This window comes from Alligator mississippiensis, chromosome 3 (assembly GCF_030867095.1).
Source record: "Alligator mississippiensis isolate rAllMis1 chromosome 3, rAllMis1, whole genome shotgun sequence".
NCBI classification, from domain to species: Eukaryota; Metazoa; Chordata; order Crocodylia; family Alligatoridae; genus Alligator; species Alligator mississippiensis.
The window spans coordinates 221,240,745-221,256,930 of NC_081826.1; the positions used below are offsets into that span (position 1 = coordinate 221,240,745).

The 16,186-nt window shown below is 43.3% G+C and overlaps 1 protein-coding gene across 1 annotated transcript in view; it reads right to left on the minus strand.

Moving 5' to 3' along the window:
* Positions 1-1,391: 1,391 nt before the first annotated feature.
* Positions 1,392-16,186, minus strand: part of PRR16 (proline rich 16) — a 300,611-nt gene continuing 285,816 nt past the window's right edge. Inside the window, 1 exon segment of the mRNA XM_014608641.3 lies at positions 1,392-3,199. The gene's annotated coding sequence lies outside the window, so the exon portion shown is untranslated.

The following is a 16,186-nucleotide window of genomic DNA, read 5'->3' on the forward strand; positions in this document are numbered from 1 at the left end:
CCATCACTGTTAAACTATTAACCTTCTGGAGCCTGACCAGGCAGGGAAAGCCACCTGCCAGGATCCTAGTGGCCCTGCCACCACCCCATGGGGCACATCTACTCCCTGGTGCCACCTCAGACCGCTGCACCTGTAGCCCCAGGAGTGGGGCTGCTGGCACTGGCTTTGAAATGCAGTGTGGGGAAGATGTTGTCTTTGGCTTGGCTTGAGAGCCATGAGCTCTGGTGGCAGTCTTGGGGTTTTCCATGGCCAGAACCCCAGGATCCCAGTGGTCAAAGCCCTCCTTCCATGATCAGAGCTCCAGCTCCAGCCACAGTGGCAGGGGAAATGCCCCAGCTTGACCACAGGCAGAGACCCCCCCTCCCCCCACTACATCCGGAGCCCCAGCTTCAAAATAGGAGACTCAGAGGAATCTGATAACCTGACAACTGAGAGAGAAGAGGGAGGAAGCAGCTGTTGTTAGGAGATGGGGGTGGTTCCCCTGGGCTTTAGCCAATGTGTCCTGACCTGTTCCTTCCATGCTCTCACCTGTCTCCAGGCAGACTGCAAAGCCTACAAAGCACACTGGGATGCATGCTCTGGGACCCCTTGGCTAGATGTCCTTTGCTGGGCAGTCTCTAGAGTAGGCAGCCAGCCAAATGAACACTTGTACAGCCTTGGACTGGTAGGGTTTCCAACTGATTAATCTAAACCATTTAATTGATACTGGTTCATCTGAATTCTCACACACACTTTTAAGCAACAAACAAATATGGTGACCTAGCTGTGAACCAACAAGCTCACCTCCACCTACAAAGTGCTCAGAGGTCTTATCTTTCATTGGCCAAGATGGAAATTGAGAGCTTTCACTATCTACACATTTAAACCCCTCCTGCTCATGACAACTAACAATTAATAACAATCCTAGGAGGATCACAGATGCTATCAAACAGAAAGTAAGTTAAAATTAATCCAATGTATTTTTTGTTCCTCTTTCAACCAGGTCCAGTTTATACTTTTGGCCACACAGTTTCAAGCAAAGACACTTTTTTCTTGTTCAAAAGCAAAATAACCTTATCAACTGTTCCAGTAACTCATTTCAGCAGTTCTGTCATTTCATCCCTCAAAAACTAGCTTGCACATACACATTCACAGTTCCTAAGAACATAGCAGTACATTATTAAGCCATCTCCCCATTTCAGGTGTATAATTATATTAGAACTAATTTTTGAAAGACACTTTTCCTTTACCAAACATGTAATTAGCATGTCCCATAGAAGAGCAAAGGGAATGAAGAAAGCCTACTTATTTTTATAAATAAGCCGTGTGTGGCTGGATAAAGTTAAGAGAATTCAATGTCACATGATTCACTTTTTCTCTTAAAATTACACAGAGGCATAAGGACTATGAAAAAAGGAAAAAATATATTTTTATTCAAAACAGCTCTAGCATCAAAGTGTTCAATGACTTGATAACAAAATACTGCATTGCATGGATAAAATGTCTGGTCCTACTTGCAAAGTAAGGATTGTATAAATTGTTGTAATGAGCACACTATATTACCCCTTAGGTTTCCAAGTTGTTCCTGACCAAATAGTGGCATCTTTAATGGGCCAGTGCTTATGTTACAGTATGAAAGAATAGTGGTTCCTGAATGAAGTGAGTTACTTGTCAAAGTGTCTTTCTGTAATTTAGGGAAACCATCAATATTAGACAACGTTTAGATTTTGTTCTTTCCATTTGTTACCATCTGAATCTTTCTTTGTTACAATACCATCTCAATAGAAAAACCTTGACCATTATATATCTCATCTATATCCCATCACATGAATATCAAAATAACCTATGTTCTGAAACTAAGAGTTAAAATACTTCCTCTTCTTGTTCTCCATACATATCTGCCAGTATAAATATACTTTATAATTTTACAAATTACAGTATTTGTATTAAAGCTTTGCAAATCGTTACGATTTAACATGGCAAAACAGTTGTGTTTTGGTTCTATCCTTAAATCCTTTTTGGGGGTAATGAAAACCAGCCAAAATAAGTGACTGAAAATAATACAAACAACACATTTATTTAGAAAAATAAACTGAAAATGCTGTTTGTCTGTTACATTTCTTCATGAATCATAGATAAATGGCTATAAAAACTTTTATGTCAAATACATATTACAAATGACCTTTTTTCTTTCATAGTAATTGGGAGGATCCTGTCAACATTCAACAGGAACATTTGGGGTATATAGTTCAATAGGTTCAATTTCTTGGCTGTTACTATGATATAAAATGAATTTCATAAAAAAATATTAGATCCCTTTTTTTAAATCCACTTTATCATGTTGATGCTTTTCTCATATATATTTTTTAAACTTAAGAAAGGACCACATTCTTTTTGGGAATGATCCTCACTGCAAAGAGAGAGCAATTGTTTTCTTCAGTTTTTAACTTTTTAATTCCTTTTGGAGCCCCTGCAACACGTAGCTTGTTGTGGTCAAAAATCTCATGGGGCCATCTGTGCAAATGATGGCGCACATCATTACCCTGAATGGAAGTGACAGTGCAAATACGAGAAGTGCATTGAGATGCAATCTGTAACAACTGAACTGTTTCTTCAGATTTGGGCAGAGGACTAGAGACAATATCCTTCTAAGCATTTAGCATCACTGGCGCTCTGTTCTTCTATGGCTTTGAATATATACATGGGATGATGGAGGTCTTCTTTCCCCATAAAAACCAACATTCCTATATTGTAGTAAATGCATTGCTTTGCCTGCAATCACTTAAGTGCTTTATATTTCCTTTTGGCTACATATTGAATATTTTTTGGATGCTGGCTAGACCCCATGATCCATTTTCTGGTTGTTATTCTAATTCTTCAGTATTGAGCTTCTCAAGTGTCAGGCTTGGAGACAGCTGTTCCCAAAATGGGGCATGGTATTTTAGGCCTTTTGACTTTTCATTCTGACTGAACTGGAATTTAAGGCTGTGGCTTTTGTCAGGGCTCAGCTCATAGGTGTCAGATCTGAGGCAGAAGATTTGATGTGGATTATACCAGTGGTTAGTTCTGCTCTGACTTCAAGGGCTTCCATGCTCCAAGAAGGGTCAGGTTCCTGGTTACTTTCAGATCTGGCCTGCAAGAAGTCACAATGATGAATCTGACATGAGAGAAATTAACTAATGTGCCTTCAAATGTAGATATTCAATCTAGCCTGAAGGAGCTGTCAAAGGAGAAAAAGAAAAGAAGAACCAGGTTATAATAAGGTAACTTTAGACAAGCAAAACTAACAGGAAAACAAGGAACAATCATCATAGGAACATATCATAGAAAATTAGGGTTGGAAAGGACCTCAGGAGGTCATCTAGTCCAGTGTTTCCCAAACTTTTCCATCCCAAGGCACACTTACAATAATAACAATTTTCTGCGGCACACCAGTTAAGGCATTCCCCATCCTCATACGTACTGTAGCTCATTGCCATGGCAAAATTCCGCAGCACACCTGTTCATTTCTGACGGCACACTTTTGTGCGGTGGCACAGTGGTTGGGAAACACTGATTTAATCCAGCCCCCTACTCAAAGCAGGACAACCCCCAAGTAGACCTTTCAAGCCAAATCTTAATCCAGTTGGGCCTCAAAAACCTCCAAGGATGGAGATTTCACCACCTCTCTGGGTAACTCCAATAGTTTACTACCCTCCCAGTGAGGAAGTTTTTCCTAATATCTAACCTACACTTTCCTTGCTGCAACTTGAGACCACTGCTCCTTGTTGTCATCTACCACGAAGAAGAACAGTCTAGTTCCATCCTCTGTGTAACCCTCTTCAGGTAGTTAAAGGCTGCTATGAAATCCCCCCTCAGTCTTCTTTTCTGCAGACTAAATGAACCCAGTTCCTTCAGCCTCTCCTCAGAAGTCATGTGCCCCCCAGCCCCCTAACCATTTTCACTGCCATCAGTTGGACTCTCTCCAATTTGTCCACATCCTTTCTATGGTGGGGGGAGGGAGTACTTCTGGACACAGTACTCCAGATGTGACAATCACATTTCCATGGAAGCAAAGAGTTTGAATAAGTCCAAAATCTTAAGATTCACTGACATTTGATGATTGAATATCTTTACTAATACAGGATCAGATGCTTAGCTGGTATAAATAGGCATAGGCTCCTGGAGATCAGTGGAACCACATGAGGTTGCACCAGCTGAGGTTCTGATAAATACTATTTTGGGTGCTGGAACATATTTTAGGGGACTGTAAAGAGATGATGCTAGAATAGTTTACAAATGTAAAAGAATATCCTCGGGAGTTTGCATCCATTAAAAGTGTATATGAAAGTATTTCCCTTAGTACTGAAAATTAATCAGGTGTTCCTAGGATCCTTCTTGGGAAAAATAAAATAAATATAAAATTTAAAAATTAGTAAATATTTGAAAATTCTTCCAAGAAGTCAAACTTAATTTAGACAGGAGTCCTCCATTCAAATCCCTGTTCCAAATAAGGCAGAAAGTAGATGTCAAACAGTTTTCTAATCAATAGACTACATAGTATTCTGAGATGAGTCTTCCACAAACACTCTGTTGTTGTTCATCATGTGCAAAATGCTTAGCCACCAAAACATGGGGGGGGGGGGGGGGGGGGGGGGAGAGACAGAGAAAGAGAGAATGATTTTCTTGGTTAGTGATTAGGGCACTCACTCAGGAAATGGAACATCTTGATTTTGCAGTGATGTTTAATTATGTATACAAAGTGGAAGAGTCAATGGGAGAAACTGCAAGAACCTCAGAATACCAGACTGCATAGGGATTAGGGAAATCTCCTGGGAGATTAGAAATGTAAACTCAAATTCCCTTAGTCAAAGGAGGGAATTCACCTTGAAGGCTTATCTTCATTCAGCCTGACTGATCTAAACTCAGCCATTGAGAAATAAAGAGGAAAAATAATGATTCTCCTTATAATATTTTTTTTATTGTTCATTTTTAATTTTTTTTAAAGTAAAATGTTTTGTGGTGAAATGAAATTTTGAGGGAGAGTTTAGTCTGAGACAACAGCAACAAAAAAGATTTTTTTTTAATGATTTTATCTGAACTTGGTGGGGGGGGGGTTGTTTTGGGGGTTCTTTCAATATTTTGTTTTAGTTACTGCACCAGAAAATCAATTTTTTGCAGAGCCCTTTTTTACCAGAATGTAACACTGACCTGTGTAGTCCAGTATCCAAACTCTGACAGAAATATTACATTGAACAATTTTACCAGAGCTTGATTCTGGAGGAAATTTCTTCATAATTTCAGCTATTCAGGGTATGATTTATATCCTGAATAATAAAAAAAAATAACTACCACCATACAATCCATCAGAATTATATTCCATAACTGTTCATATATCCTTGGAAACATGCAGCTCATTCATCCCTTTAACTTTTGTGCTCAGATATGCAATGTCTAATAAATTATACAAGTTGAAAATGCCTTTTGGGAAAAAAGTAGTGGGGGAGGGGAGGGAGAGAGAAATCAAAATGGTGGCAGTGCATCTGATTTATGCTCCATTCAGGTATAGTAAGGGTTTAACTAGTTAAATAGAAAAATGAATAACACTATCACTACTGTTTGCCAGAATGAAGTTCCTCCTAAGAATTTATTCTCAGCAACCATTAGAAGTGAAATGAAAACCATGGGGGGTTTTTTGGTGGTGAAGTTAATATATATCCAAATTTGTAAAAATATGAAACACAAAAATAAAAGCCCAAAAGTATTTTCTCAGTATTATTTCAAATAACACACTTTTTATTGACTGCACAGCTGAGTATCTCTCTATCCACCCATCCACACTTATTGAAGGGACCAATATCTGTACAATTTTAACTGATATTCTCCATACAGCACAAAAAGTATCATTTGCATAATAATGTCATATAATATATTGTCAATTATATATCTCATAGAAAACACAGTATGCAGTGTTTAGACACATCCACAGGACAATCTTAATAAAATTATTGATATGCATCAAAAAATAGTAGGGATGTCAATTAATTGTCGCTAACATGCACAATTACTGCATTAATTGGTTCTGGCATTAATTTTTTTAATGCATTAATTGTGCATGTGGTTTTGGAGCCCACACCTGGGCTCCACTCTGCACCATCACTGCTGCCTATGGGCTACCCAACAGGGCAGTGGTGGAAATGTAGAGGACCACAGGGCAGCCCAGGCAGGGGCTCCAGGCTGCTGCAGCAGAAAGGCTGGGGAGTGGGGAGGATGTGCACAGACAGACAAACAGCCACAGCATGCATGCAGACAGGAATGCAGCCCAACTGTGTGTAGAGCAGCGCCCAGCAGGTAAGTCTACATGGGGGGGGTAGATCAGGGCCCACTCTATGAGGAAAGGAGTGGGGCAAGGGCTAGAGTAAATGGGACCCTGGGGCCAGGACAGGTCATGGAGTTGTGGGTGGCTTGTCCAGTGGGGTGGAGGAGAAGGGGCACAGCTCCCCGCCACTGTGCACAGCCCCAGGGGAGGCATGTGCCCCCCAGATTTGTGCATGGGGCAGAGGCAGGCTGCCCACTGTGGGCTAGGGCTCTGCACCCTGCTGCCCTTGCCCTACAAGCCACATGATGCCATGTTGTGCCTACCACCACCAGGCAGGCAGGGGTACACATGGCTAGTGTGAGGCTGCTGAGGAAAAGGCAGCAGGGCACACAGCCCCAGCCCATAGAGGTCAGCCTACCTCCAGCCCAGCTCCTACCTCTACCTCCAGCCCAGCTCCTACCTCAGGCTCCAGATGGAGGCTGGCATACCTCCAGCCCATACACAAATCTGGGGGGGGGGGGACATGCCCCCCCATGCCTTCTCCCACCCCTTCCCCTGCACAGACTTACTGGTCAGGCACTGCTGTATACACACCTGGGCTGCATTCCTGTAGGGTTACCGTATTTCCAATTTCAAGGAAGAGGACACCTGTTGAGGGGGGTAAAACGATTGTGGGGAGGGGCAGTGATGTGCCCCTGTCCCCCACTCCCAAGCCACAGCCCCCCAGCCCTGCTACTGCCCCTCACTCCTGACCCACCCCACCCCACCCCACATCCTGCCAGGGCGTGCGGGTTTCTCCCTGCTTCTCGAGCTCCAGACCCCCCTGCAGTGACACCCCCCTCATCAGGCTCCAAGCCACTCACACTCACCCACAGCCTCCCACACCTTCACAAATTCCCCCCACACACACACCACCCCCAACCATACAAAGTACCTGCGTAATTTTGCATAATTTTGAGTTTTCAGCTGTGCGATTAAAATCTTGATTAATTGTGACTAATTTTTGTAATTGTGCAGCTAATTGTGATCAAATTTTTAAATCATTTGACAGCCCTGTAGTATCAAATTTAAATTATTAACATTGTGAAGGGGAGCATTCAGATACTAGGAATATGTAATTTAAAGCTGCATAAGCTGTTTACTTTCATTACTGTGAAAGAGTGAGAGTAAGTGTGGACACAACGGGAGAGAGAGGAGAGTGCTGCTTCTGGAGCTATTGCCTTATTAGGATCAAAGCACCGAGAGAAGCAGGGAGTGGCAGGACCCAAGCTGCAAGGGAAGAAGATTGCAGCGTGACCTGAGGTCCAGGAAGAGAGGGAGGAAAAAAGAGACGAGAAGATAATGAAGAAGGAACCATAGGAGGATCCGCGGAGAGACCAGCAGTGTTCACTGTTGGAGCAAGAAGGAATGGAGAGAGGGGCAGATCCCTGGGAGGACTCTGAAAGATTTGGGATATCCATCAACAATAATAAAAAAAAAAAAAAAGAATTTTTGTTATAAACTCTCCATCAGAATTAATGACTGGTCCAGTTTGGTCACCGAGAGGGTTTGAGACCACTAGTTAAAGAGGAAGCTGATTGGTGGGGCTGATAGCAATAAACAGATTACAGGCAGGGAGATCTGAAAAGATAAAATGTCCCTTAAAATTTTGAGACATTGAACCAAATAAAAGAAAAGTAAGAAGATCCTAGTGGAGAGTCAGTTCATCAATGCTAAGTTTAGTTAATTTGTTTGTTAACTGTTACAAAGTAGAATCGTTTTGGATAAGAGTTACAAAGTTAATACTTTAAGGGATACAATGAACATCCTCAGTCTGATGGCGTGTGGAATTTTAACACAATGTTGTAAAAAAGGAAAATAAAGGAAAAAAATCTACCTCTAGGATCTAGGGGCAAAGGGCAAAGGGCATGGCTCCGCAGTGGCAGTGCTTGCACGCAAAGCCCCCCCACCCTGCATGGAGATGCCACCGTGGAGCTGTGCAGCTGGTTGTGGGGCATGCCACTGAAAGCCCCCCATTTCACCCCCTGGCCAGGCGATACATATGTGGCCAGCATATGGTGGTTGCCATCGCACTGCTGCTGCCGCGCCCTGTGCCACTTGCCCACAAAGCCATTCAGGTGGCCATGAGATGGTAGTGCAGGGTGCAGTGGCAGAGTTGCGGTGGTGGCCTCCATGTGCGAACCTCCTGTCAGGCCAGCTGGCATGTGTGTGGCCCATAGAGTGGCACCCCTGCCCTCACCTGCCAGACCTGCTCCTGGGAGTGGGCACAGGGGCACACTCCCCCAACACCTTCCCTTTCCCCAGCCCTGCCCCACCCCTTCTCCCCCACACACACTTATCTGCTAGGGTGGGTGTCAGTGTTCATGTCTGCATGTCTGTGGGTCTGGGGGGCTCTTGCAAGGGGCATCAGGAGGCTTGTTGAGGCGGGGGGGGGGGGAATTCAGGCACCAGCAGCACTGGGAGGGACTGTGGGGGCCCTTTAATTTTTATCACAGATTTTGGGTTTTTAATCAGAGAATTTGCAGTTTTTAATCAGCGAAAACAAGGATCCCTGATTATGAGACAGAAAATTATTATTCTGAGGTGAAAAAGTAAGGCAAAGACAGACATTATAGGCACATCCAGATGAGCATGCACATGTCTCTTGCCCCATCTCCAACCCCTTTGAAATGGGACATCAGGCACATGCAGGAATGAAAAAATGGATATCCAGGGGTCTAAAAAAAAATTGAAGTTTAAAAAAGCGTAGCAACCTGAGGCAACCAGAGGTTGGGTACTCCACAGAGTATCTCTGTGGTTGGCCCCTTGCCATAGTGCTGGGGCCCTTTGTCCTTGTGCTGTGGCCAGCCAGGCCACATGTTCAGCACCAGGGCTGCAGTACCAGTGAGTAAAGGGTTGGGGGAGGAGGGAGGGAACTATGGGGGGGTGCCAACACTGGACCCACCCACTCCCCCAGTCCCCTCGACCCCTGCCCTGCCTGACCCCAACTCCTACCAGCCCTGCCCCCGTGGACCCTGACCCCTGCCCTGCCTGGCCCCATTCCTCCCATCCCCCCAAGCCTCCCCTATCCCTGCTCCCCCCCATAGTTTAAAACAAACAAAAAAACCTCCGGCACTTACCAGCAGTTGGAGCTGCCATCTGGCTGACTGGAACCCCACCCACACAGTGCTGGGCAGGGTGACAGCCCCAGCAGCCCCGGCCTGGGCCCACCTTCTCCCACTGCTGTCCTGTGCTGCTGGGGGGGGGCCTCTGCCAGGAGGCCCTGGAACCCCCCCACCCCTGATTCTAAGATAAGCAGAGGCTTTTTTTCCCGTTTTTTCTGGGGTTTTGGGGGGGGGTTTAAGTGGTGGTGCCTGGGGTTGGGGGGACAGCCATGGGGTGTAAGTTGGGGGGTGAGGCTGGGCAGGGCAGCCATTGGGGAGTCTGGGGAAGCGAGGGGCTGGGGCTGGGTGGGGCAGCAGCAGCTGGCGGGGGATGAGGCCAGATAGGGCAGCAATTGGGGGGCTGGGGTGGGGCATTTCAGCCTTGCAGGGGGGTGGTAGACCCTGCAGGAGCCATTTGGCCCCTGTTGTGGGGTTGAACCCCTTGTTGGGGGCCATAGCCCTTGTGTGGGGACCAAACCCCCTGTGGGAGGGCAGCAAAATATATATTAATGTATTCATGAATTCATTAAACGTATTAAGAGTTCACTTTATTATTATAATAAGAGACTTGCTTCAACACTGTAGATATATCAATAAAACATTGTCCAACTGATCGCTGTCTCTGTCACTCTCTCTCTCTCTCTCTCTTTCTAGTGGTCTTTTGTTTTACTTGTGGAAGAACATGGATTTGGGGGTATTTTACAGACTGATTTTGGGATTTATCAGGGGTTTTTCAGTTTTCCAATAGGGAACACCAGTATTCCTGCTAGGGAGGCCAGTAGCAGGACCCTCCTTGCTCAGAGCTGGCACCTTGGATCCAGCTGGTTGTGCCTGACCTCCTGGCCAAATGAGGCCAGGAGGCCATGCTTTGACAGTTCAAAGCAGAACATCTTTGGGGTGATAGCTGCCCAGATGGCCGGGCAGGGGGCACACATGGCAGTAGGCCAACCCTACAACCACAGTCCACTGGCAGCTGGCCCAGAGGGGCAGATGCCTCTACTGGCTCTGCAGTCCCCATCCGGGTCTGGCAGGTGCACAGCAGGTCACAGCCAGGCAGCAGCCCCCACTGCCAGGCTGCTGCAGTGTGTAGAGGGTGCAGGGAACTCTCAGGGCTGCTTCAGCAGTCCAGCTGCCACAAGGGGTAGTGTCCCCATCTACCAATTGGCCGGCCTCCAGAAGCTCCTGAGAGCTAGTAGCCCTGAGCTACTTGCCAGGGCAGCTTTTTATACTGCTGGGGCCAGGATGTGGCAGCTTTTTATACTGCTGAGGACAGCACAGGTGCTGGCCCTGGGCTCTAGCTCCCCTTGGCTGCAGATATGGGAGGAGCCAGGCAGGGTTATTTTGCCCCAAGTGGCACAATTTGCTCCACAACAAAGTGCATGGCCAAGCATGTGTGCTGAGGCAAAAAGCCCCGGCACAAATTTGCACCGCTTCTATTTGAGCTGCTGCAAGCGCACGTGCTTGCATGTGTGGACACGCCCTATGGGTGTTGATAGGTGAACAAGGTATTCAGAATAAAAAAAAGGAAGGAATTTACCATGCATCAAGTCACATTGGAGTTTAACTCCTGAATGATGCAACTATTAAATTACTATGCTTTTAAGTTTCCACTTAACATAGAACAAACACATATAAAAGATACTGTCAGGCAGCTGACATGTAAGACATCTCTCTCCTCCCTTTAACTTAGTATAATTTATCTGTCCACCCCCTAAGATATTTGGAAAACATTTTTTTTAAAGGTTCAATAGTTTGGGGATCTCAATGCTTCGGCACAGAGCCTGAGACCTAGTGCATTATTTTAGATTTCTTAGCATTTAAAGTTTTATAAGTTCTGCATTTAAATAATTAATCAATCTGAATGATACCCTGAGAAATAGGTAAACATTATTTTCCCACACCTATCAATATCTCCATATTGCAAAGCAATAGACCTCAGACATATATACGTGTACATAAACCGAACTACAGATGCAGTGTATATCTACGCTAATGTCAAATCAGATATATTCAAGATAGATTTAAGCTAATAAGCCCAGGTAGTGGAAATAGTCCAAACACAGAAGCATAGAACTCAGCATGCTTTTTTCTCAGGCAGGTTTGGTATGGTAGCTTTTTTGCTAGATTGCTACCAGTACCCAAGCTAGCTAATACAAGTATGTCTAGTCTACATTGTATTCATTTCTGTGACTGCAGTAGAGCTACATCTACAAGAAGACAGCTGAACAAATAGGCCTATAGACACGGAGATAGAGGAGAGAGATCCATTTTCATTCCCTTCTTCCCATAGCATCAGTAACTCATTCCATGACCCTCTTCAATTTCATTCTAAAAAAGTGCACCATCTTCAGTTACTTTTTGAAATGTATTCATTATAAGAATTTTGAAAAAAGTGTAGATCTGGGTGGGTCCAAAAATCAATATTATATATATTATCAATAGACCTTTCTATTATTAAAATAGAGCTGGAGAGAGAGCTTCTAATAAAGGGACTGTAAAGAGAAAACATTCTGTAAGTGTAATAGGTAAACATGAAGATATTAAATGAACACTGATATAGAAGTTCAGCATCATCAGTAAATTGTTTTTTAAACACAGAAGACATTCATTCAGGTCAAAAATCTACAATATTTACAGGGTATTAATATTAATCAAATGTTTGTTTCACATAAATTCCCAAAACAGAATTTGTGAAAGATATAATGTAAAGATCATTTAAATCTCTTTTATCTTATCAAATAAATGATATTTTGGGTAGTTATTTATCAACATTTAACTAATGATTTCAGTGACAACTGGCATTATTCATAGAAAAAAGGCATTTTAGAGGTGGCATCTTAAAAGTTGCTCTTTCCACACCTTCTAATTACCTGTTCTCTCATAGTTTTCATAGTTTAATGAGGGCAGGAAATTATTTCCAGAATTACATATTTAAAAGTAAATAAAACAATTATGAAGGCCTCATAGGAAATCAACTTAATATTTATTTTGGGCATGAAAGTGAGTTTACTTGAGTAATGATAAACTGTATTAATTCAAAATCATTTGAAGGTTATACTAAAAATACCTGCAAGGCTAGCTATTTAAAAACCTATTTATTGCTCACAAGTTGCATCCCAACTCCATATATATATATATATATATATATATATATATATATATATATATATATAAAACCAGTAACTGTCCCTCATGTGGGTGTTGCCAGGTAGGACTAAATTACATCATGTGGGTACAAGAAAAGAATCTAGAGGTGGCTTCTAGTCAAAAATCACTTTTGAACAATCTGCTATGGAGTAGAGAAGACCGAGAGGGGATTTGATAACAGTTTTCAAATGCCTGAAGAGTGATTTTAAAAAAAGAGTGATGAAGATGGACAATTCCATGTTTCTGCAGGGGACAGGACAAAGAGCAATAGTTTTAAACTGGAACAAGGGAAATTTAGGTTGGCTGTTAGGAAGGCTTTTCACATTATTCAGGTGGTTAAATATTGGAATGGTCTACCTAAAGAGAACGTGGAATCTCCACCCTTGGATGTTTTTCAGAGCAGGTTAGACAGACTCTGTACAGTGGTAATTTAGATAGGGATGATCCAGCCTTGAACAGGGACTTAGACTAGATAATCTCCTGAGGTCCTCGTCAGCCTTGCTTTTCTATGATTCTGTGAAAATATTCTTCAAAGTATTATGTAAATATTTCCTAGGTATTTCTACATTCTAACAATATAATTCCTAGCTACTATGTTACATTTTGTAGTTATAGATCCATATGCTAATACTTCTTTCAATGAAAGGGAATTGGTCAGCTCTTGTTTTTTGCTTTTACTAAATTATGCTGTTTTTATGCATTATAAATTATTACACTTAAATGGCGAAGATATTTAAATAGGCTGATGGGTGTAGACATAGTTCCTCAATCTTCTTCAGGTAACTTTTTTAAAATAAGGAAATATAAAAGGCAGTTTAGACAATATTTGAATTTTCAGCCAAAATCCTAAACATTGTGGCCAAAAAAGTGATGAAGTTACAGGTATGCATTTGGCAGACTTGTGATGTCAGTTCCATGCATGTTCCATTACCCTACAATGTCATAACTTTATATGATAATGTTGACATGTCTGTGCTTTGTAGCATTCTCCTATGGCAGACATTTTTGTCTTATAGCAGAGTTAACAATCCAATTTAAACAAAATTAAATGTTAATCATTTCAAAATCAATCTGTTGTTTTGTCTTCATTTTTCTCCTGGTCACCACCTTTTAGAATACTATGTTTTAATTTTGAATCATTTGGCAGTAGCTTTTTCCATAGGAAATTATGGTCCTATGTTTCCAGCCTGTAAAGAATCAAGGTTTCATTATATTATCAATTTAAATACTCCTAGTCTTTATTCAAAATAGTTTCTAGTATAGTTTTTAAATATGTTATAAAATGCTACCAAAATATTCAAATAGTTGAAATATTTTTCTGAAAATATTTCCTTGAGTACTGTAATGTTTGCTTGTCAATTCCCTGCATTTACTTGACACCTACAATTCAACTGAACTACAATCTTATTGATCTTATTTTATCACTCCTAGTACATTATGATATTATGCACAGTCATATGTTACTACAGCATTGATGACTGCATAGATTTTTCTGAAAATTCAGGCACTACACCCAAACTATTTTCAGTTCAGTCCACTTTGAGAATCTCCACAGAGAATGCTAAAAAAAGATTAGAATACAATAGAGATTACTCTCCAATTATAGTTTATATTTTTTTTGCAAGTTTATTGTCTAAATATTAACGTCTGTGCACCAAGAAGAGGCCTCATAAGGATTTGAACTCTTAAGTGTACATGGTCACTACAATATATAACACTAATAACACCTTCTTGCTTTTCCTGTCGCTCAGGTCTCCTATCATTTTACTGTATGATGTGTCCTTAGGTTAAATTTCTTTATGCTCTGTACAACAGCCATCACACACTGGATATAATATAAACAGATAGTAAAACAATGAAGATTTTTAATTTAAGAAATGTTGATAGAAATGTTATAGTGGTTTTTAGGGCTGTGCGAAGTTTCTGTCACTGATTCGATTTGACAGAAATTTGGCCTGATTCGGTGGTTGAATCTAAAAATCCAAATCAAAAGAGGAGATCCTTTAATCTCTCCAAATTGAATTGGATCCCTCCAAACCAATTTTGAAAATTTGACGATTCAGACATAGACACAGCATTAAATGTTTTTCTACATACCTCAAGGGACCAGTCAGCTCATGAATGCTGAGATGGGGGAGCGGATGGAACATCCCATAGGAGTGTGGGGGGCTCCCCAGCACACACAGCAGCAGACGTGGACATGGACCAGAAACACTTCCTGTCCTCTTCTGAGTCCTCCAGGGAGCACGCTGGGTGGCCCCTCTGTGCCCCCTCACTCAGCAACTGGTGCCTCCTGGGTCTGAGGGGACACCTGGGGTCCCCTCATGGCCAATTGCAGAGCTGGGGTTTATGGGGGGGGCCCCCCGAGTGCTTGGCAGTGGACCCGGGAAGTGGACCAAAAATACTTATGCTCCACTTCTGGGTTTGCTGCCAAGCAGGCGAGGGGTCCCACCGTGCTCCTGTGGGAATCTCCATCTGCCCCACCATGCCTGGTGCCTTGAGGTATGTAGGAAAAAAATTTAAAGTCGTGTCTATGGCCAAATTGCTGATTCTCCAAATCAGCATTGAATCATCAGATTTGGATTCAGCCGAATCCAGTCAGGGACAGTGATCCGAATCAACTAATTGAATCATTGTCCCCAATTTAGGCCGAATCTGAATCCAAATTGAATACAGTCTGTTTTTCACACCCCTAGTGATTTTCTCAGTGTACACTACAGAATGACACAAGTGACAGAGGGAAGTAGAGAACTGATTTCTCATATGACTGACAACTAGGGGTGCACCAATAAAGATTTTCTTGGCAGATGCTGATAGCCAATTATTAACCAGCTATACAGGCCAATTCTGATCCAATAAACAATTTACAGGAATGCAGCTGGGCAGCACAGAAAGCAGGTAAGTCTGTAGAGGGGAAGGGGTGTGAAGGTGGAAAGTGGCATGGGTGGGAAGATTCAACCAGGGAGCTGAATGGGGCAAGGAGTGAGACAGATCCATGAGCTGAGCTGTGCAAAGGGCAGGTGCGGGCTGCTTGCTGTGGGTTCAGGGCTCTTTGCTCTGCTGCCTTTGCTCCAGGGGACCCATGTCAGGCACACTCCCCCAACCCACCCAGCAGCATGAGGCACAACTTGCTGCTCCCCACTGCTGCTGTGTGGGCAGGGAACAAGGGGGCATGCAACCAGTGTGGGCTCCTGAGGGAAAGGCAGCAGAGTAGAACACCCTGAGCCCTCAGTGAGCAGCCTGCATCCACCTTGTGCACAAATCTGGGGGGCACATGCCCCTCCATGCCTCCTTTGTGGGGTGTGCACAGTGGTGGGGAGCTGCCTCCCCTCCTCCCCCCCACCCATGTCCCCTGGACAAGCTGCCTGTGGCTCCATCCCACTCTCTGTCCCAAGTCCCATTCACCATCCTGGCTGCATCAACAAGGTAGGGTATAGGGTAGGGTTCCATTCCCAGCAGGGGCCTGTGTATGGTGTTTGGGGGTGGGGGGGCAGGGGTTGGTGGCCCTGCTCCCATACCCAAATAGCACTTACAGGTCCCTGCTGGGAATGGAGCCCACAGACATACACCTCCACTAATACAGACCAGCCTTTCAGATAGGGTCTGGGTTTGGCAGGAG